Here is a 23,661-nt window from a genome sequence, read left to right as displayed (position 1 = left end):
ATATTAAGCTTTTTGCCTATTTATAATAATTAAAATATAAAAAAATATATATAATAATTCATTTAGTTGATGTAGTCAACATAATTGTATCCATCCATTAAAAACATATTTACTCAAATATATTTTCAATAGTTAAAAAAAAGAAATTAATTTTAATGGTTTAAATAATTGTATATCTTTTATTTTATTGTATAAAACATTATATTTCATTATCAACAAAAAATTATTTACGTTAAAATACATTCGAATTGCACAATGTTTGAAAATTTTTGTAATATTTAAAAAATAAAATAGATAATTTTAGAAAGTTATTAGTGTAAATGAGCTCATTATCTAGAAAAATAATAGTGAATTTTTCAATTAAACAAGTAAATTTTACTCATTTTCTGTAATAAAATAGCATTTTTTTTCTTTAATTTAACAGATATAAAATGAAAAATACGAAAAAAAATATTTCGTTCTGTAAGCGTTAATACCTGTTGTTCAGTCAACTACATAATACCTGAATGAACAACTCAGTTCCATCCTTTACCAAGCTTTCGCCTTTGATAATATCCGGATGGCATTAATATAGATAATGAAATTATCAAAGGCACTGGCTGCATTCTTGTCACACAGTTGCGTTTGATAACATCTTTTCCATCTTACAATTTTGCTTCTTTATTACACTAGATTTTCAGATAGTTCCCTAAGACTTCTCTCTACTTTATTTACTTCTTAATAATTCATTTTTTAATAGATAATTTATAAATGAAAATATCGATTTCTGTGTTTATTATTATTATTAATCGATCTTTATATTTTCAATTAGTCAGAAAAATCTCCCCATTCTCATAATCAAACTTTAATAATCACCATGCTTTTGAATGAAGGAAAAACACTATAAAAATAAAAAAATTATTTATAATTTTTCTTCTTTGTTGAGTTATTTACATTTAAATCAAAGAAAATTATTGGTATTTTTAAAGGCTCATTAATTAGGAGTGTAAACAGGAGGGAAGAGTGTAACTATCTTAAAGTTTAAATTAGTTTAATTTAATTACAAACTAGTGAATTTAGAAAGGGTTTTTTTTTGTTTTTTACTTGTAGTGTGCTTTTTATCCGATAATCTGAAATGAAGAAATATCACTTCAGACCACATACCAATGATAAACATTTAGGTTTTTCATTTGTTTTGATGACTGTTGCAACAATTTCCATTAACACGATTATCCTGTCTTTTTCTCATTAGGACATTTCCTGTTCTCTTGAAATTGTTTATCAGTTCCATAAACGTTTCGATTAGGTACAGGAACATTTTTTTTTCTAATTTACTCCTTCCTTCCACGTGCCTTTACAGTAATTATTTTAATAACTTTAAATGGGATTAACACATTGCTTAATAGTAATCATCAACTTTTAAATCATCTTCCAACATCAGCTTATTCTTATGTAGGCCTATATTTATACAAACTAATACTCAATATTCTCTTATTATTTTTAATACAGTATTTATATTATAAATAAGAATTATTTTTATAAGTCTTTTATAAATTTAACATATAAAAAAAAAGCAAATATAAATATTTATAAACGACTTTTTTTTAATGTTAAAATTTAAAAAATAACGTGCAGATTTTAAGCATTTCTAGTGATTAAGTTTAGTTTAATAATCAAATTTAATTAGATAATTTTAATCCAATTATTCATAATTAAATCTGTTTAGGAAATGCAATATATTATAGATTATTTTAAGTATAACATATTAGCTTCATAATTAAGGATTAACGTTCTTTAAGAGATATTTATAATCTCTTTATAAATTATAAAAATAATTTTTTTTCCTAGATTGATACTGTAAAAAGTAATCATTTCTAGCTTGAAGGACGAAAAAAAAATAAGAAAACTGTTAACTAAATTACACGTCAGAACTGATTTAATCATAAATCTTACACGGAAACTTTTAATTACTTATGTTACTGTATCTTGTATCAAATTATTTTTTAATGAATTAAACAAAATTATCACCACTTAAGATAATGTATAAGGCAAAAAAAAAGAAGAAGAGAAATAGTAAAGACAATGAATCTTATAAGGTACACGTGTTAGTAGCAAGTGGACAGAACTTGGAGATCTGTCTTGTGCATTTATCATCTTTCCTCTGACAGGAAATTACAAGAGGAACACATTAAACATAATTAATTACTCTGAGTTGTCTATTGCTACAATATATACAATTGTGAACAGTGATAATCTTTATGTGTCATCTATTCATTTAAAAAAATTCTATCTTACTGGAAATGCATTTGATCACAATTAGTTGAAAGTTAGTTTTCTTCCTGTTATTAAACTCGATAATTAATTTAACATTATAATAAAGTAAAGAAATATTATAAATTATTATTATATTTTCTATGAAATTTCTTTTATATTATTACACGTGAGAAGAATTTAAAATATTTTTGTCATTTAAACTCAGCAAGAAAAAATAAAAAAAAAAGTCGAATTCTAACATCATTAGTCGAAAGCTTTGTATTAATTATCGACGAAGGTAATTAAATTTTTAAAGTTTTACGTGAAATTAAGTATAAAGAATAAAAAGTATCATTGAAAAAAAAATAAAGTCAATTTTTTAAAATTTTATTTACCTTAAAACATTAATTGATTTTTTTTTTCCTCGAGAGAATTTTATACAAAATTAAATAGTTTTATCGATTATCTAACGACTATGATGTTAAAAGTTGATGTAGCATTTAGAAATATATGCAAATATATTAATTATACAAGAAATTTTTAATATATAAGCAGGAAATAACAATAGTAATGCATAGAAAAATCTTATTATGAATGTAAATTACAATTTAAACAACAAATACTATAATACAACAAAAGCATTAAAGCTTATCTTTATTTACTTTAAACAAAAAAAAAAATAAGTCTAGTCTAAGGGAAAAAAATCTTCATTCTTATTTAAAATTTAATTTGCTCTTTAAGTTCTTCTAAGTTACTACCACGTATACTTAAAAGTTAAATTCCTGCTTAGGGATGTATTATCTGTCTCTATCAATCATTCTTTTCTTTTTATAGATAAAATAATGAATTTTAACTCTAATTCTAATGATTTATTATTAAAATTTTAAGTTTAAACTTGAACTTGATAACATTTCGATATTAAGTTATTATTCTAAAGAAACTTAGCATAAAATATAGATTATAAAGATGATCGATTTATCTTAAATATAATGCAACTTCAATCTATTAGAGTTACAAATTATGATGATAAACTTCTTCCTTGCTGAAATCCATGACGATGAGATATTATTAAAGTTCATAACAAAGACGTGCAGTAGATCAACTTCATTATTATAATGTTCAACACTCCAGATAAGAATATACACTGTTGAACAAGATTATACTAATTCGTAACATCATAAGAAATTTAATCACATAATAAAAAATTATGCATCTTCAATCATCCTCGATTAAAGATATTATTAAATCGATTGTTCAATCATTTGATCAACCATTTCTTAACAAGACGATCAATCTTATATTAAACGTCATAATAAAGAATGATCGATTACTTTATTATTATCGAATGTCGAAGGTTGATCACCCTTGATCTTATTGCTTAACCTTATAACAACTTCTACTGTATTTATAAGGTATCTTTAAGAGGAGGAAAGAACAAAAAAAAAATGTATTGCCTCAGAAATCAATCTCCTGATAAGACGTGTTTGATCGTTCAATTTTAAGAACTTTTTATTTGGTATGAAAAATCCACTACTCGTACCCTTTAACAGATAGATAAAAAAATATTTATAAAAGACGAATCCACTTAAAAATATTGTAAATTTGAATTGATAATTTAAATCTGCAGTACACGCCAGAAATTTTTATAGCATCATTTTTATTCCAAACATAAGATAGTTATAATGTTGATCTTTCATTGACTTCAATCCCTTATCTTCCTCAACGGTAATAACTGTACTAGGCTGACAGTAGATGGCACCGGAAGCATAGAAGCAAGTAAATTATTAGAGCCGTTGCTGGAAAGACAAGATAAGAGAGGTATAGAGTAGGTTTGGGTTTTTACAACGCTAGCCGGAAAATCCACCTTCGTTCCTCTTAATCTCTTCTCCACTCTCTACCGATTTTACTGTGATATGGTCGTTCATTTACGACACCATAAACACGGTCGGTAACGTATACTTCCCTATTCTTTTTATTATTCCGCAATTTAAAAAAAAAATAAATAAAATAAATTAATGTATTAACAACTGTAAAGAAGTTAGACATTTACATTTACATTTGAGGTTATAAAAAAATTTAAATAGAAAAATGCAAAGCCTTTATCTGATATTAATTTTTGTAAAGTGTCGATTTTATATAACGATTATTATAAATTAATATTAATAATATATTTAATTTAATTCTGTACTCTACTATTAGAAATGATAGAGATATAATTTAAAATTCTGAATATATTCCTATCTTATTTAGTATTGAAGTCGATAAATAATCTTGGAATGACAGGTTACAGGCCATGCAGCCTTTCTAACAATATTAATTGTACGTCACTTCCGTTTATCCGATTTCTTGTTCCGAATAATGGAAAAGTAGGTGAGATCATTTCCGTTAACACACGCTTATCAATACTTGAACACAAGAGCAAGAAATGCATTTCTCTTAATGCATTATCGAAATCATGAGGATTACATTATCCAGTCTTGACTGTAGAATTATGATATGAGTCTACATCTCTTTAATTTTTGTTACTGCAAAAGGAATTTTCTCTCAATTTTATTTCTTTCCTTATTTTTTTTAAAAAAAAAAAGTAATTTGAAGTTTTAAGAACTTTTAATGTACTGTACATATCCAGTATACGACCGATATGATTTTATGTAAACTTTTTAATAAAATTTCTTTTTATAAATTGAATTTATGATAACTCCATTCTGTGGTTAAGCAGGATGAATTTAAATCAGGAGGTTGAAGAATGTAACCGGTGATATGCTGGAGAGTAAACCAAACGAAAAAATAATAATATTGGAATGCTTTCTGTATAATGTTAATGCACTCAAAAATTTCTTTAAAAGGATAATATTACGTATCTCTTTACCAATTTTTAAAAAAAAAAATAGTTTTTACGAATGAATATTCTAACATTCTTTTATCGAAGTTGAAAAATCAGCTAAGACACGAGAAAATGGGGTAAAAAAAAAGTATAATTTATGATGAAATTTTACTATTTCTAAACTCAATAATTAAAAAATCGAAAAATTAATCGTATTAAAACATAATTAATTAACATTAAAATAAATTTTACTCGTTAAGACATTGAAAAAAAAATGTTTATAAATATTAATCATTTAGGCTATAAAATCGTTTAGTTAATATTCTGTAATTGCCAAAAAAAAAAAAATAATAATAAGAGTCGTAGTTCTCTGGCAAGAGGTTTGCAACGATTGAAGTAAATGGAGTGCAAAATAATTTTTCCGCATCTTCTCATAAACGCCACTGTGTTTCATGTCCCATTATATATATACAGTGAAGGCTTATTTCGATTTGTTCGAACTATCGTTCGATAATAGCTTGTCCTCTAGCGTAAAAACAGTTAAAAAAGAATTCTTGGTGGGTTGATAATGCTTGAATGACTCGAGAAACTATAAAGACTCTAATAGTAAAGCAATAGAATCCATCAATATGAAATGGTTATTATTGCTACTCAAACATGCCTGAGATTTTTATTCAACAACGTTTAAAAATATTTTTTTTTAGCGTTGTATGTTAGCTAATAATTTAAAAAAACATTCGTGTAGTAAATTAAATAGTATATTTATTAATCTAGAATATTATAATACGAGTATATACAGTTTTAAATGATCAATTAGAGCATTTTTATATCGAGTATCCAACAATAAGGGTTGTGTTTAGTCGATGGAATGGGACGAATTAAGCTTATTATTTTGATGTTTTTTTTTATTTTTTTAATTTAAAATAAGTTATAATAACAATATTAAAACATATCTATGTACTGTTTTTTCATATTTAAATATGTATATATATAAATAATTAGGATTGCCTCTAGAACTCTTTAGAGTTAAATCACTGAATGAAAATCGATTAAGTACATTATAGGCTAGTTTGGTTATAGCGTTTGACTTGATTAATTACTCTCTTATTAAATTTCATTAATAAACTATTAACGTCTTTAATTTTTAAAGAATGTCACGGATTTATCAAATATCTTAAATATTTTATCACATAAATTAATTAATTTATAAATATTCGAAATTTTCTTTTCTATTTCTTCGTGGATAGAATAATAATTTTATTATTATTATTATTATTAATATCGATTTTTTATATCTCGAAAATCTGTTTCCATCGAAAAGTTTTCTTTTGTTTTCGATTTTCAAGCTTGAAACTACCAAACCGCCTGTTGTTCTGGCTACAGCTCTTATTGTTCGAAAAAAGCAAGTTCCTGTAGAACAATACTGCACAATCTCTTGAGATCACATCTGATGGAGGAACAGAAAGACCATCAACTTTATAAAATCCAACAGTAAAACATTATTTTTACCACAAGTAAAAAAAAAGAAAACATAGATTATTTCCTGAATTCAAGAACTTAAATTAAGATTGACTCTCAAGCATTAAATATAACTTGTCAGGATAGATATATCAAGAAACTCTTTACAGGAAAAAGCTCTTCGTACGGTACACTTCTAATCTAATTCATACTAAAAAAAGTAAAATTAAAACACTAAACAATAATAGGAAAGTAATTTTACTAGTTATTTAGTAGTAGTAGTACTTTCTAGTACTCGATACTTCTAAATTAATTAAGTATTTTATTTACAGATTGAATTTATTGACGTGTGTTTGTGTGTTTTTAAATAATATTAGAATATTATTCGAATCATATACTATAAACACGCTACCGGGACAGGTTCAGAAATCGCATCTATAAGCCATAAAAATGAATGTTATATTCCAGAAAACTTCTGGATAACGTCAAAATATTTTTAAAAATATCGAAAAATCACAATAAATGTATACAATTTATAATTAAAAGATAAATTTTCGTTTATTTATTTAATAAATTTAATTTAAAATATATGTTCACCGCAAATTATTAGTGTCTTGCCCCTGTACATCTTGCTTTTCCTGATAGCAACGGAGCCATGCTGGTCATCGACGTGGGAAAGATTTTTGAATTGAAATCACGTGACTTCCGTTCAAGAGCGGAAATTCGTCTATAGTTAATTGGACCCTCCTTTCCCTAATCTTTTCATATTTGCTCTCGACTTTCACCGTTCTCCAGATTAATGAAGGAAAGACATATAGTAGGATTTTATAGGTCTACAATTTTTTTTTAAATTGCAGCCCAATTATTATTTTTTAATTGAAGAAGAATTAGAAATTGTGTATATTTAATAATGTACACGACAGAAATTTGTTAGAATATTAATATTTATCGATACAAATAGTTCTTTGAAGTTAATAACACTATTAAAGATACATTATACTTGTGTGTTGTTTAAATATATTGATATTATTCGGAGTATATTATTGGCAAACTATCTTTCGTATTGTAATATAAGCAAACATTTTCGATGTTATCAAGTATTACAATTGTCATTAAATTAATCTTATCGTTTCCAGGAATGTTATTGGCATATCAATATCGAGATATTCATATCGTTAGTAATTATGTAATATATAGAAGGCTTTAATAATGCGAAAATTATCATTTATAATTTACTATATATTAATATAAGCATTTTCATAACTTATAACTCGTAAATATTTCAAATTTATTGATATATTTTTTAACATTTATTTATAGATGAATGCTCAATTTTATTTATGAAAGTACAGGCAAAATTTAGCTTTAATAATTTTTAAAAAAAATTATTTAATTATAATTAAGATATATGATTTATAAGACTATTGTAATTAAAATAAATATATTAATTTGGAGAAATGGAATTTTGCCAATATTCTACAGTATCGGNTTATGAATTTCATTTTAATTAAATTTATCTAGAAATTAATTTATAAAATAAAATTTGAAAATAAATTAATAAATTAATTAAAAATGAAATAAATAAATTTTATTTATTTACTTTCTTGCAAAGTAAAATAAGGTAATTGCAATAAAAATAATAAATAAATAAATAAATATATAGTCTACTAAATGTTTCTGTTTTTATATTATTTATCTTATTTTTAATTAAAGATAAAGAAACTTATTGTGGAAAAGAAAAAATAAATTAAATTGAACTATTATTAAAAATTTAAAGTGTTTAAAAAAAATGTAAGAGTAAATTTGATTTTTATACAATTTTAAATTTAGATGATTTAATAATAATCCAGTTTCGTTCTGTTGATTATTCTTTTTAAAAAGAGTTTTTTTTTCCCCCTTTGACTTTTTAAAATTTACTTAATCTAGTCGTTTCTTCTTTTATTATCGTTAAATATTTAAAAATTTTTACTTAAAGAAGAGATTGGCAAATACAGCAACAACATAGATAAAGAAGTTAATTTTTTTTTTTCTTGATCATTCTGAGTTTTTCCTTTGAACAACGATCAAAGAGTAGAATGTTCATTATATAAAAGAAAAAAAATGCGAAGAAACTGGATAGAAAATACTCGGAAATATCAAATTTATGCCATTTAATTCGTGTAGATTAGTGTTTAAAGCTGAAAGATTCAAAGGAATTCTCGATGGTTACAAGTGAATCCGAGTTATGTACCAATGATCAATAAGAGACTCATCATTAGATTCATTCACAAAATTGAACATTGTACTCATTTCCGATCTCATTGATTTATATACTAGTTAATTTCCGGTAATGCCATTAAAACTAGCCTTTGCTGTCTAACCGTTATACTATGTCCTAGTTAGGACAGAAAAGCAATTATTAATCCCTCCTCAGTTAGGATTTTACTATAGAAAATTCACTTTTCTAATAATAAAATCGGAATTGTGGTATTTGTTAACGAACATTGGTCCTCTGGGTTTTGTAATTTCGGTAACGGGTTATATAATCCATGATAAATTTGTCTAATATACAGCAAGCGCCCCATTATGATGTCACAATTTGGACAGATTATACTCCCACTTTGGCTTTTAGTATTATTAAATATATTTAATAATATTAATATTGTTATTATTATAATTCATAATTAAATATATAATTTGTTTAAAAGATGAAATAAAATTATGTAATAGTTACTTATAATAATTGTAATATAATTTCATTTTCTGTTCATTTATAATCCTCGTTTTTTATGGAATAATTGTACAATGTTATATTATTACAGTTTAAGTTATAATTGAATTTGAGTCAATTATATTGTTCCATATAATGGACAGTTTTATAAAATAAATTATGAATTATATTTATCTACAAAGCTGTACAGGGCTAAAATAAGCATAAGGTAAAATCTGTATAATTTGTCTTTAAATATAGTCATTATATCATAAAGCGGATTTTCCCCCCCTCGAAAAAGTNTTTCCAATATAATCATAAGCTGTTTAAAAATCACAAAGCAGTTTAGTTTAAAAAATATATATATATAATCTTTTATTCCTTATCTCTTTGCAGATATCAATTGTTGCTGTCCTTGAAATCTGTGAAAAGAAATAACTTTAGTAGCGGATCTACTGTAACGACATCCGCAGATTTTAAAAATAGATAGAGGACCATCTATAGAGGAAATTTCTGAAGTGACGTCAAGGCTAACATACCCTATTGACAGGCGACAGTTTTGAAGGACGGAAACTGGTCGATAGGGAACTTTACTATATGTTTCTATGGCAACAAACATAAAGTAGATGGTGGAAACTACATAATCTCTCCATGTTCTTATTAATGATTCGGTTAGTAAACAGCTTTTTCTTAATACTTCTATCTTAACTTATGATTCAATATTTAATATTATTTTAAAAAGCATAAATTACGAATATTTTATTTATAATTTTATATAATAAATTAATTATGTCTTATATATGCTATATAACTTTTATGCTTAATTATTAAATTACATAATCACAATTAGATGCAAACTTTTAAAATTAAATCTATGAATTATATATTTAAAATTTCTCAAAGAAATGTTAAAGATTCAGTTAAAATCATTAAAAAATATTTATTAGAACATTTTTTTTAAATGTCTTGTCCACGTAACAATAAATTAAAGACACAAGAATATAGTTTCAAAAAATACTGCATTGTAACAGATAAAAAAAACAACATTTTGTCACCAGGATCACAAAAAATACAGTATTTATCGAATAGAAAACTTTAACGAAAGATCCAAAAGCATTTTGACAACAATAGCTGGACAACAATAAAGCAGAGTCATTGTTAAAAAGGATAGGAGGAGAAATAGATAGCAATAGTCACTAGCTAACACATACTTTTCGTCCACGTGTTTACTTTTCATAGCTGCACACATGTTCGTTCCCATGTTGATAATTCTACTATTTTATAGAACAAAAACATAATTTTTAATTATTTTTTATTAAAAAAATATTTAAAAGAAAAATAAATGCCGTGATATCACGAAAGAGACTATCGAAAAGTTTCACGAAATTCCGTATTAGAGATTATAAGATAATTTATTATAATAAAAATCTTCTTATAAAATTCCCTCCTTTGTAATTTACGAGTTTGGTAATGATTTTTTCAAAAGAAAACTTTACAATAAGAAAATTTTTTATTTGTATTAGTAAATAAGTCTACTCGAAATGTTATTACAGTACAAAAGATACGTATCCTTCAGCTGTTGTATCTCTATCATCATTGAAATGTATTCGATATGTATGCATAAGAAAAATTGAAGAAAGATATTTGATGCTGATCAATCCTCTGATTGAATATTGATGACGATACTATTATAGATCGAAGTAAATAAAAATTCGATAGTTCAGTGCACGAATAGGAAAGACATTTTTGTATCCCACCTAGACGTAGATTGAGTGGTTAAAATAGTAAAATAAGCTGGTTTCTCGTATATTAACGACATTTTGAATATTCTTTAAAAAAGATTTTATCGTCAAATTAAACGAACAAAAAAAAAATCATTTTATTTTTTGTGAACATAACTGTCGTTTTATACGTTTTTTTGGAGGTTTTCCAGTTAATTTACGAACGTCTCAGTCCGGTGATAAAATCAAAATTTGAAGAAAACGGTGACAGTAGCGTAGAAAGTACAACGTAGTATTTTTCGTAAAGGATTTTTCAAGAACATCGTTTCACCAGCGGCCGAATTTTCTACCTTAAAACGATACAAAAGCTTTAGAAGGAAAAGATGCCCGGAAGATAAATTGGCCTTGAAGGACCCTCCAGCTCTTTAGACATAATTCCTGTAGACTTTTTCACTCCAAGACTAGCCAGAGATCTGGTTTAACTTCTCCTTTTTTTATGCCTGCAACTTGAATCTTTACTACCTGAAGAGTTACATTTGTCACGTCATATCACCCACACTGAAAGAACTTCTAGTATAAAAAAAAGAACTTTGTGTACAATAGTTTTTTTTGGGAAAGTGGCCATAGAGTTTGTATCGTTCTATTCCAATAAAATAATCCTATCTTTAGGTAGAAATCTCGTTTCGAGAAAGCAAACGATTTATTCTTAATAGAAGCTTAAAGCAGCAAAGACATAGAAGTGAAACATATCTCTTCAACTTTGTTTTCTTAGGGAAAGTCTTAATGATTAAAATCTGTAATAAGGTTAACAAGCTTTGTAGGTACCAGATATGCTATTGGCAGACGAGCCAAACATTTATCGATAAATGGCCGGAAGGTAAAGAAGACTAAACGAAAGATCTGACAGTTTCTTGACAGTCTGCAAACAAAATATAAGGAATCGAATTTCTACACCCAAAGCTATTTATTATTTTCTGGACCATAAAACAATAATCAAATATTCGAATAGAAAGTTAAATATTATTAATTTGTCTATTCGAATCTATAAAAGCTATTAGCAACGAGCTTATTAAAAATATATGCTCTCGATTTCAAATTACCAGTATCTTCCATCTCTACATCATAATTTTCCTCTTCCGGTCTAGACTTGAAGTTTATATATAATTAATCGGGGTTTTTTGCCTCTAATCTTTCTATATCTGATCTCGATTTTAATTATTTAATACCGTTTTCGAGATTAAGGAAGGACAGACGAACAGACGGATAAACGACGACAGTAGAAATTTATAGGTCTACAATTTTTTCAAATTGCAATCCAATTATTAATTAGTACCTTTGTATGGAGTTTTATGAGAGCTTGCTGATAAAAAGATTCAAACAAATATCTATATATATATATAGTACTTAATCTATATATAAGTAAGTAACTTGGCGAAGAAATTATAATTTTACGGTAGTTGATATTAAGTCTCCTTGCCAACTTTCATCGGAAATTGCCGAATGGAAATTGCGAAAAGTCCACAAATACGCCATTTTCGTCAACGGAAGTGAAGGGAGGAAGAGGAAAAAAAGAGAAAAGATCCCCGGGGCAGAATGAAATCGAAAACAATTTCCACTTTCAGAAACTCAACAAAGAAAATGGCAAGGATAAAAAAGCAGAAAATGGGAAAAGGGGTAGGAAATGTTATTTGCTCGGTATGATGCAATTCTTCACATAGAACCTCTTTCTTTTTAATTTTCTTCTCCACCAGATGGCATCGTCACAAATGCTTTTACTTTTTCTTTGAATACATTAATCGTTATGTTAATAGTGTTTCTTCGAAAAATTCTTTTGTGGAAATTACTCTTTAATCGTTATTTTTCGTCTTGTTTTAATGCCCTAGAAAAAAAGAAAAGAAAAATCTTTTAAATTATCAAATAAAACTATAAATATTTTTGTTGAAAATTTAATTTGGAAGTTACTTAAAATTAAAAAAAAAGAAAGGGGGAAGAAAACAATCACGAAACATTACTTCATTCAATCAATTGTTAAAAAATAAATAAAAACGTCTGGAGACAATGTATATATACATATATATATTGACATGAATATTATTTATACACTTTATACAATAATAATTTATACAGTATAATAAATTTAATTTAAAATATATGCTCTCCATCTCAAATCAATAGTGTCTTGCCCCTGTACATCTTGCTTTTCCTGATAGCAACGGAGCCATGCTGGTCATCGACGTGGGAAAGATTTTTGAATTGAAATCACGTGACTTCCGTTCAAGAGCGGAAATTCGTCTATAGTTAATTGGACCCTCCTTTCCCTAATCTTTTCATATTTGCTCTCGACTTTCACCGTTCTCCAGATTAATGAAGGAAAGACATATAGTAGGATTTTATAGGTCTACAATTTTTTTTTAAATTGCAGCCCAATTATTATTTTTTAATTGAAGAAGAATTAGAAATTGTGTATATTTAATAATGTACACGACAGAAATTTGTTAGAATATTAATATTTATCGATACAAATAGTTCTTTGAAGTTAATAACACTATTAAAGATACATTATACTTGTGTGTTGTTTAAATATATTGATATTATTCGGAGTATATTATTGGCAAACTATCTTTCGTATTGTAATATAAGCAAACATTTTCGATGTTATCAAGTATTACAATTGTCATTAAATTAATCTTATCGTTTCCAGGAATGTTATTGGCATATCAATATCGAGATATTCATATCGTTAGTAATTATGTAATATATAGAAGGCTTTAATAATGCGAAAATTATCATTTATAATTTACTATATATTAATATAAGCATTTTCATAACTTATAACTCGTAAATATTTCAAATTTATTGATATATTTTTTAACATTTATTTATAGATGAATGCTCAATTTTATTTATGAAAGTACAGGCAAAATTTAGCTTTAATAATTTTTAAAAAAAATTATTTAATTATAATTAAGATATATGATTTATAAGACTATTGTAATTAAAATAAATATATTAATTTGGAGAAATGGAATTTTGCCAATATTCTACAGTATCGGATTAACAAAGTATTAAAGTATAATTCCTGTCATTAGGATAATTGTATTTTGTTACATTGGTATTAGTAACAGTAGCACCCTCATTAGTACTAAGGTCTTTTTTTTTTGTCGAGACGAAATGAGGATAACCAGTCGCGAATCAGTTCCACTAATCGACAAACAAAGAGCCTGCTAAAGGAGACTAAAACTTATAACATGACTTTCACGTTGTTCGTGACAAAACTGTGGGATGATTCCAACGGATTTAGAAAAAAAAAAATCTAATTTTTGTCCAAGAACGAACATGAACTAAATGTATTTTTTTTTTTTTTTAAGATAAAGATTTTTTAGTCCGTCATTTTTCTTTCTTAATCTCATTCGCTTCTTCTTTCAAGTTTCTGATGATGTAATTTAAGTGAGTTTTATAATGCAGGGTATTCGATTATGATATTTTTGAATTAAAGTATTATAAAACATTCAATTGAAAAAGTTAAATAAAATCTGTATTATTTATATTTTTATCTTTAAATTAACCTCTTAAAATTACTTCAGAAAGGGATCATATAAAAATCCCCGCATCACTCCTTAAAAGAAGATGATGCAGGGATGTGTAATGTGATCTTCTTCCTCTTTGTTCACTCCATTATTTGATATGCATTCTGAGTTTTTCCCAATGAAAAAATTACAAAGAACTTTATGATTTTCTTTAATTTTCTAAAAATAAAAACAAATAATAATCCACGTTTATATTGTTATATAAACTTTTTAAACGTATCAAATTATTATACACGAATAAAAATTTAATATATATTATAGCAAATTCATTAAAAATTTAAAAAAAGATAACATTCTCTATATGTTATTCTTAATTTTTTAATATGTTTGTCAATAGAATATTCGACTTTTAATTAGAAAGTGAGTGGATATTACAGATATGAATATTCCTGATGTAAAATTTTAAAGATATTATTTTAGTGGTTTAAGTTAAATATTGTTCAACACGTTTGCAAAAATAATATATATATTATATTCTTTTTAAAGAAAATATTGTCTTTTCTCTTGAATTTTTTAAAAGAATACTCTGTGATTACAATGAATTCTTATTTACATATAATAATTTGTTAGATTTAAAGGTATATATAACAATACAAATATGGGTTATTATTGCAGTTATTTGAATTTAAATTATCAAATAAAATATCAAAGTAATTGAACCTTATATTTTTCTGTTTTATAAACAAATATTTTATCTTTAAAATATTTTATTAAACATTTAAAATCAATTCATATTTATTATAACAAGATTAGTTTTGTTTTCTAAACTGTTTGATAGAAGTAATTGTCAAGCAATTTTTATTTTAGATACTAAAACTCGAATATAAGATAACAATTTATTATTTAAATCGTTTGTTTTTATTAATAAATTCTTTAATCAAGTTTATAGGAATATTGTATAATATATTCGAAAATTTATCATTCATTCGTGTTAAAGATTGGTATTAAATGAACGAAAACATGGCATAAGGCTGTCTACAAAATTTGCAACACTACTACCTTTGCATATATAATATATTAAAATAACTCCATGAAATTTTTATGTTCGTATTGCATGAATTTTAATGTCTTCGGAGAATTTACGATTTACATTAATTGTAAATTTTTCCATTTTCATATTTGCAGCGTGTCATATCCAATGTGTTTCTAAAATATTATATTATATTAGAAACTCATTTATATTGTTGTATTGTTGTTTGTATTTGTGCCTGAATTGTATGCATGGTATATGGTTTCATCCCTGTGTTGAGCCTCGCTTGCAAAAACTAGATGCAAAAAAGCCTAAGAAAAAAAAACTGGTCATCAATAAATATGAATGCGTTCTATTCCTTTATGCAGATTGAGATGATGTATGTTGGTAATTTATTTGGGTGTGCTCCGTTTAGCGATGATATGTCCCATTGAATTCAGTTTCGCAGCGTTGAGCTTCTATTATACTTGTTATAGCAACATAGTGTCGTGAAATCAGTCTGCTGTATTAAATAATATGCCTGGCTTCAACTTTCGTGCTTGAATTGTAGAGTTTACATCTTGCTTTGGTTCGATTATAGCATGCCCTTTTTTTTTTGCTCACTTTTTTTTGTACTGTACATTCTAGGAGTACATTTACAGAGTAATTATCGTTAACACACGATGATTATTAAAGTAATCTTAATTAAAATATTATTTTAAATTTTTATATTAGCTAATTTTTCAAATATTAACTGAGTTATTTTTAATTAATATTATTNTCGTATACCGAGCAAAATTTGTTTCGTCCAAACAGGACGTATTCCGAATTGGACGTATTCTAAAACAGACGTATACCGAGGTTCCACTGTAATTAAAAACTTTCTTAGTGCATGAGAAATAAAACTAAAATAAAAATCTGTGTTAGAAGATTTTAAAAATGCGTTTCCACATCAACGATAGAAACTGGTGAGAAATGATAAAACACAATCAAAAAACAATTTTAAACTTGTCTTTTCTCATTTAGAAACTTTCATGTGAAATTCATTTCAATCTTCTTCAAATTGTCAAAGAATTTAAATCACTTTCCATTTCAATCTTCAGTCGATAGATGCGACTTTTTAAACTTTTCTCTTTCTCCTACTCCTCCTCCTCCTCCTCCTGTTCTTTTCTTATTCTTCTTCAATCTGTAACATTGCTGGCGTTAAAATAAGAATTATTTATTCATACAATCTGACAAACACAGCAATAAATATACGAATAAAATCATGCAATCAAGATTGCAAGATTGGCATTATTACAGTTTTTTTCCAATATTGAAACAAAACGAGATTAGTCCTTCATATCTAAATTTCAATATCATGTCATACTTTTATTAAAAAAAATTTCATTATCTTTTTTTCTTATTTGAAATGTATTAATATTACTCGAGACGTGCAATGTTTTCTTTTCCAATCTGTTAATAATTATTAATTAATACTCAGTTCAATGTATAAACTGTAAAAAAAATATATAGCCAAGTTATTTTAGAAAGGTTAAAAATTACTCAAGATATACATTATTGCAACTGTTCAATATAAGTTCTGTCCATGAATGTTAAGGGATATCCACAATGATTTATCATCGGTCAAGTCTGCCTCTAGCAGTGAACATAAATTGTTGGCAAAGATTACTAGTTCAGGAACATTGAGATCAAACGAAAAAGAAGTCGTTTTTTTCTGCACCTCGATTCAGCATTGCCAGAAAGTAGCAAAAATGGGTAGGAGGGAGAAGTTGAAGTCAGGTTAATGGCTTCGGTTTTCTGACTGATGATGTTTATAAGAATACTTTTTTTGACATTTTTCATCTGTTTAATTAATAGTTTTTAATAAAAAATGCTTAAATTTTTCCACAAATGTTTTTAGACTTTTAGACGGATTATACGTAAATAATCTATAGTTTTTCTTTTAATTATTGTGTGTATCATTCATTACTTTAATAAACTTTAAATATATCAAGTGACTTATCCAAAATCGTTAAGATTAAAGTTAGAGTAATACTTTTTTTAATCAGTAAATTTGAATTATTGTGTAGAAAAGTATTTTCTTCGAAAAAAAAATAAGATTTCTTGAAACTAATACCTCAAGAAATTACTTCTATTTCTATTTATATAACTGCTTATTATTTACTTTACATTTTATTAAATAAATGCAAAATCCTTAGTTTAGAGAAAAATAAATAAATAAATATCTTTGAATTATTTCAATGAAGTGTTCTCAAAACTTGCTTATTCATATTTATTTTTTTTTAAATTTACCTGAAAATCAATTCTGTTATAAAATTTTCAAAAGTAATTTGATACTCTGAAGTTATTCTGAGGAGAGACTTACAAAACCAAGTTTCATTGTACATTTGAATTTTTTCTCAATTATAGATGAGTGTGTTCTTTTGAATATAACGGCATTAGAAGATATTTTGAATGAAATATTTTGAAAATTCTATTCATTAATTCTATTTTGCATATTTGTTATGACTATAAAATGCTTTTTTTTGGTATAAATTCTTACATCTTCCTTTAAGTAGGGTTCCTACTTTGCAATTTTTTATTTTTATTTTTTTTTATAAATTATAAAGATGCTATAAAATTAAAAAATAAATTGTTTAAAATATATTAAACATTAATAATATCAAATGATAATACTATAGATTCTAAATTATAAATTAATAAAACAATAGTAATTTGCTGGAATTAAAAGATTGATTTGTGAAAAGAATTACTTTTAAATTTGTTGATGCAAGGATCTTTCCAAATAAAAGATCAGAACAAAAGCCAAGAACCAAAAGTCGTAAAATCCTTAAGCAATCAAAACAATGAACGAAACAACTCTTGAGAGATTTATAAAATAATATAAAACTAGATTTAATTACTAAATTTGAATATCAAAGTTAAACAATTTATAAGTAAAAAAAAAGAAAGAAAAAAACATTCCAATATAGTATAAATTTCGGAACAATATAAATTAAATTTTTCTATAAAATAGCTTAAAATGTATTATTCATGAAGCAATTCATTTAATACGTATATTACTTGTACATTGAAATCTTTTTATTATTTCTATTAAGCATTGAAACAATAATGGAATATTTATGACGATTACAGAAATTTTGTTTTTCTCCATTGGGATCAAACTAATAACAGTTACTTTTTCATTTATATAATGAGAATATATTTAAATTTAAATCTTTTAAAATATTTATATGTTTTCTTAATAATATTCCTTATTTATTCAATATTCAGTAAAGTACACACAAATATACGAGTGACATTTTGCATATATCATTAGTACATAATTATCTTTACACTTTGTTAATTTCTAATGTTATTAGATAGGCAAATATTATATATATATATATATATATATATGAACAGCGAGTGATGATTATCATTATTTTTATTAAACAATATGCTCTTAAATTGCTCATTATTAATGCAGTAAAATATATCGAATAATATTTCATTTTTCTATAAAAGGAACTAATAAAAAAAAACAAGTTAAATTACTACACAATACATGAATATGTTACATGATATGAATTTTAATAACTTGAATTGAAATGATCTTTAATTATATAAATGTAGAATTAAGATGAAAATAATTGTATTAAAATAAATTTCTAAAAATTATATATAAAATTCTTTTACGTTATTATAATTTGCGTGATAATAAAATAATTTAAATAAACGGAATTTTAAAATGTGTGAAATTGAATAATTTATAGCCTATTTAACAAGAGATTAAAAATATGATCAACATTAGTTTCACCTCATGTCAAGTGAATATTGCAAACAAGACTGATTTACAGGGGCAATTATTAATTATAATTTATTTATTGATTCGTTGTTACTCAAAATATAATTTTTTTTTTTTTTGTTATTTAGAAAAAAAAAATCTCATTTATAGAAAAGCTAAAATTATCAAGGTATTCTGGCAATTTTCCAAATCAACATTTACATTAAGCATTTGTGAAAGATATAAAATGTAAAGAATGCAAATTAAGTTGATAATAAAAATAGTGCTATTTTACACCAGGAAAAAAAAAAATTTGTAATTAAAGGAATGGATACTTAACTAAGTCTATCTACTTTAAATTCAGAAATTACCTTAATCCAATGATAGCGGTCGATTTCAAATATTTCTACTATTCTAACATATGACTTGAAAAATTCTCTTTTACAGTGTGCTTTGTGGTAATTTCAATGAAAGTGCAATTAAGATCTTTGAATTTAATTTAAAATATTCTTTAAAAAAATTTGTAAGATATTAATTAAGAAAAAATAAATAAAATAAAATAAAGACTAAGTAAGATTAAAAGAAAGTTTTCTAAACTATCTTTTATTTTGTTTTAAAAGACTTTCGATCCTCAATAATGTTAAAAAATATATATATATTTTGAGAAAGAGGAAATAAATAAAATAAAATAAAGACTAAGTAAGATTAAAAGAAAGTTTTCTAAACTATCTTTTATTTTGTTTTAAAAGACTTTCGATCCTCAATAATGTTAAAAAATATATATATATTTTGAGAAAGAGGAAAGAAGTTATATTAAATTTAGAAACATTACTGAGATTTGTAGAATAAATGAAGTTTTGTTTTATGTTGGATATACATTTTTCTTCTATAGCGTCAAATACTTCTTTGCTTATCCAGTTGGTGAAGAAACAACATTCGTTTACGTGAGGCAGAAGCGTTGTATATACTACTCCATGGGAATTCGCAGCTGGTAATATTGATTGACGCGTGAATCAGTCCATTGTTAAAAGAGGGTGGATAAGCCCGAGGAGTCGAATGGTAAATTGTATTTCATAAAACAAATTGAGTTATGGAAAAATATTTGCTTTAAGATTTTTACTTCATATAAAAAGTAAATATTTTATATATAAAGTTTCGACTTGTTACCAATTGACATCATTATTCTAAGTCTTCTAAGTGAAACCGTGCAAAGTTGTTGGCAAGAATAGAGAACTTAATGGCTGGTGTTGATGCATTTTTAATTTATAACAAAGAAGCAACAGTAAAAAAAAATCTTAATAATCATCGAAATAAAGTTTAAATTAACGTTGAATTCTTTTTTTAAATATTTATATTACAAGTAAGATATGCGAGTGAGTAGGGATAAGTCTATACAACTGGAATATATATATATATATAAGGCAAAAAGTATAGCTGTATCTAATTAGATGAATTATATTTAAATCCTTAGGTAATCCTGAAAAGATACTAAATGATGATATTGAGAATGAAAACTTATTCCTTTTTGGAAAGATATCTTTTGAAAATACCATAATCCTTGTAAAAGACGAAACAACCGAGTATACGGTAAACATTCAAAAAATTTAACTAAATCGCAATATTTTTACCGTATTACACTTATCAAAAATTCGGTAAACATATTGATAACGTGAGCTTTACCGGTTTTTTTGTTTAGTAACCGGTTTATTGGTTATGTTGCGCGTTGCCTTGGATCGGTGTCTCACCGGTTTATTGGTAAATGGCGGACTATACCTCGCACTCCAATAATGGAACGTTCGACATCTGACTAAGCTTTTCCCCTTTTACTTCGCTCCCCAATCTCCAGGAACTCTGGTCCCCAGGGCGTTTTCCACTTCGTATGCTTGCCACCAGAGGACGTGATCTCAACCAGGACCAGTTAACTGAGGGTCCGTCTACATATTAGGCCTAACAACATAGAGAAGGACAAGCCGGCGGTGGTACGACTAGGTGGCCGGCACACACGGAATTTTTGATAGTTTCGGTGGAATTTTTTACTAGGAATTTATCGGGTGACTGGTGAGTGCTTCTTCTTTTTTTTTTTTTCCTTCACTCGATATTTCTGTCCGCTGGCTGATCTTTACTTGCCAATAAATTATCCGAAACACGTCTTACAAACAATATCGGTAAAGTTATCGCATTGATATTAGCTTATCGGACATTAGTTGTTGTTAGTATACAGGATATATCACTAACCTTTGTCACATTTATTCTTCTTTCCCATTTTCTCCACTTTGATTACATATATTTTATGTCTATCCTATTACATCCATACTTTCTCTCGGTAAATTTCTTAATTATTCACTACTACTACAAGCTTTAATCAGTTTAAATTTTAATTTTCGGCTTTTCTAAGTTAAAAATTAAATTCGTATTTTGTTTTTTTATTTAAAAGTATTTTTAAATAATTAAATAATGCAACTTTTACTTGCAACTCTTAAGAAAATTTTTAAATCTAACTTATTCATTAACGTATAAAATTCTTTATAATTAATAATAATAACTTAAACGTTTATTTTAAAATATAATTTATTTTTGTTTCTTAAGTTTAAATAATAAAATTTAAACTATAAAATGGCATGTCACTGTCAAAGCTTGTCTTTTTTCCAGAGCAAAATCTTTGTTTAAAAGAATGTTAAATTTATTCTTTTAAATCAATATATACAAATTTTTAGAATAATAACTAAAATAAAAATATGCATATAAAAAGATATATTTTTTTGAAAGAAAAAGAATAAATTTTTATATATTATAGCAATTTTACAATCGGAAAAATAGTTTTACCAAATGGAAATTTAATTATAATGAATATATAATTCGATACAATGAGTTACTATATATAGAATCGAATTATATATACGTATATAAATCATGTTTTAAAATGTTTATATAACATCTTTCGTGATGCAGAACATTATTGTGAAGCTTGCAATAGAGTTATTGTTTCGGAAACTAGTAGCAAATATTTAGTTTTTTTTTTTTGTGGTCAGTTCTGGGAATAAAGAGCAAAAGCAACTACTCTATCGATATACTGTGGTCAGTGCAGAGAGTAAAATAATCCGTGCGCAAAGTCACGACTACTGGATATCAGATAGGAAACATTTTATGTCAGTCACCACGTATTCCAACTGGACGAAAAACGATAAAAATCCCCGAAGTGCGCTTTACCTTCTGACACATCTGTCATGCTGAAACGTTGGATGTACAGGAATGATAGGCAGTCTCTTTGATGTTTTATACATTCAAAGATTGTTAAAATACCTTTTTTTTCGCTTCCAATCCAAACTTTTAGAATTTTACGACTATATACATCAATATATATATACATATACAGAATTCAGGTTAGAATAAATAATTAACTGTAATAAAATATACAATACGAACAAGCTACGAATAATATATTACAGTGGTAATCAAATATTCGTACCAACTAAACCTCATACAAGTTATGCAATTTAATATGTTAATGAAATTCCATTTAAATGTTAATAAATTTCTGTAATATATTGAGACGATTTCATACATGTATACAAATATTACTGTTAATATTAACATAGTTAAATACTTATAGTAATAACCGAGCAGTCTGTTTATATAGTAAATGATTAATGTTGTTACTTACTATAAATAAAACATCGATATAGATGACATACATATTATAATAAGTAAGATATACAATATTCACAAGTGCATAATGTAAAAAATATCGACATTCCTAAGCGTGACATGATATCAATTAATTAATTATGTTTTAGAATTGCATATTACCTTCAATTACTTAATAAAAGCGTACGCATTTATATATATATATATTTTATACATACAATTTACCGAATAACTTGGAAAAAATATATTTATATACTGTAGTTTAACTAAAAGATATGATAATATATAATAAGGTTATGTTTTCGTGACGGTATTCAACTCTTGAAACGAAAAGCAATTTTTAAAATGGAGCTAAAAACGATACTTAAAGATGGTCACAAATCTTTATCTTTTGACCAATTTATTTGTATAATGCTATCGTGAAAGCTATTGTTATTTCAATCTCTTCTGTTTCTGTTTGTGTTTAACATTATAGTAACTTTCTTTCCAAGGAAAAACCAAATCTAAACATTTCTTTTGCTTTATAAACAGCTAAATTCTTTCTCCTTATCTTTCCAATCTTTCAACTTTTAAATACATTATCGACATTCATGTATTATGCACCTCGTTCACATATTTTTTTTTATCAACTTTAAATGCACCAATCCTTTTAAACTTGCTTTAAAATTCCTATCTTATAAGAATTTTTTTCTTTCCTCTAGAAAAACAATAGCGTGTAGATAACCGCAAAATGAAACTTTTTCGTGTATTTTAAATATAAAAGTAAAATAAAAATATATATATATAT

The 23,661-nt window shown here is 25.5% G+C and overlaps 1 protein-coding gene across 9 annotated transcripts in view; it reads left to right on the top strand.

Annotated features, from left to right (window-relative positions):
• Positions 1-23,661, top strand: part of LOC111632500 (tyrosine-protein phosphatase Lar-like) — a 395,822-nt gene that overhangs the window by 71,480 nt on the left and 300,681 nt on the right. For 7 of the 9 annotated variants that reach the window (XM_023377009.1, XM_023376993.1, XM_023376968.1 and 4 more), the window contains one exon: positions 9,600-9,874. The gene's annotated coding sequence lies outside the window, so the exon portion shown is untranslated. Of the gene's footprint in view, positions 1-9,599; positions 9,875-20,983; positions 21,288-23,661 lie in introns of those variants that run through there. The other 2 variants (XM_023376945.1, XM_023376938.1) reach the window with 1 other exon arrangement.

This window comes from Centruroides sculpturatus, unplaced genomic scaffold, assembly GCF_000671375.1.
Source record: "Centruroides sculpturatus isolate CEXI.00-Female unplaced genomic scaffold, Cexi_2.0 scaffold125, whole genome shotgun sequence".
NCBI classification, from domain to species: Eukaryota; Metazoa; Arthropoda; class Arachnida; order Scorpiones; family Buthidae; genus Centruroides; species Centruroides sculpturatus.
Note: the sequence above shows the minus strand (reverse complement) of the source record. Positions and strands in the feature narration are given on the sequence as shown.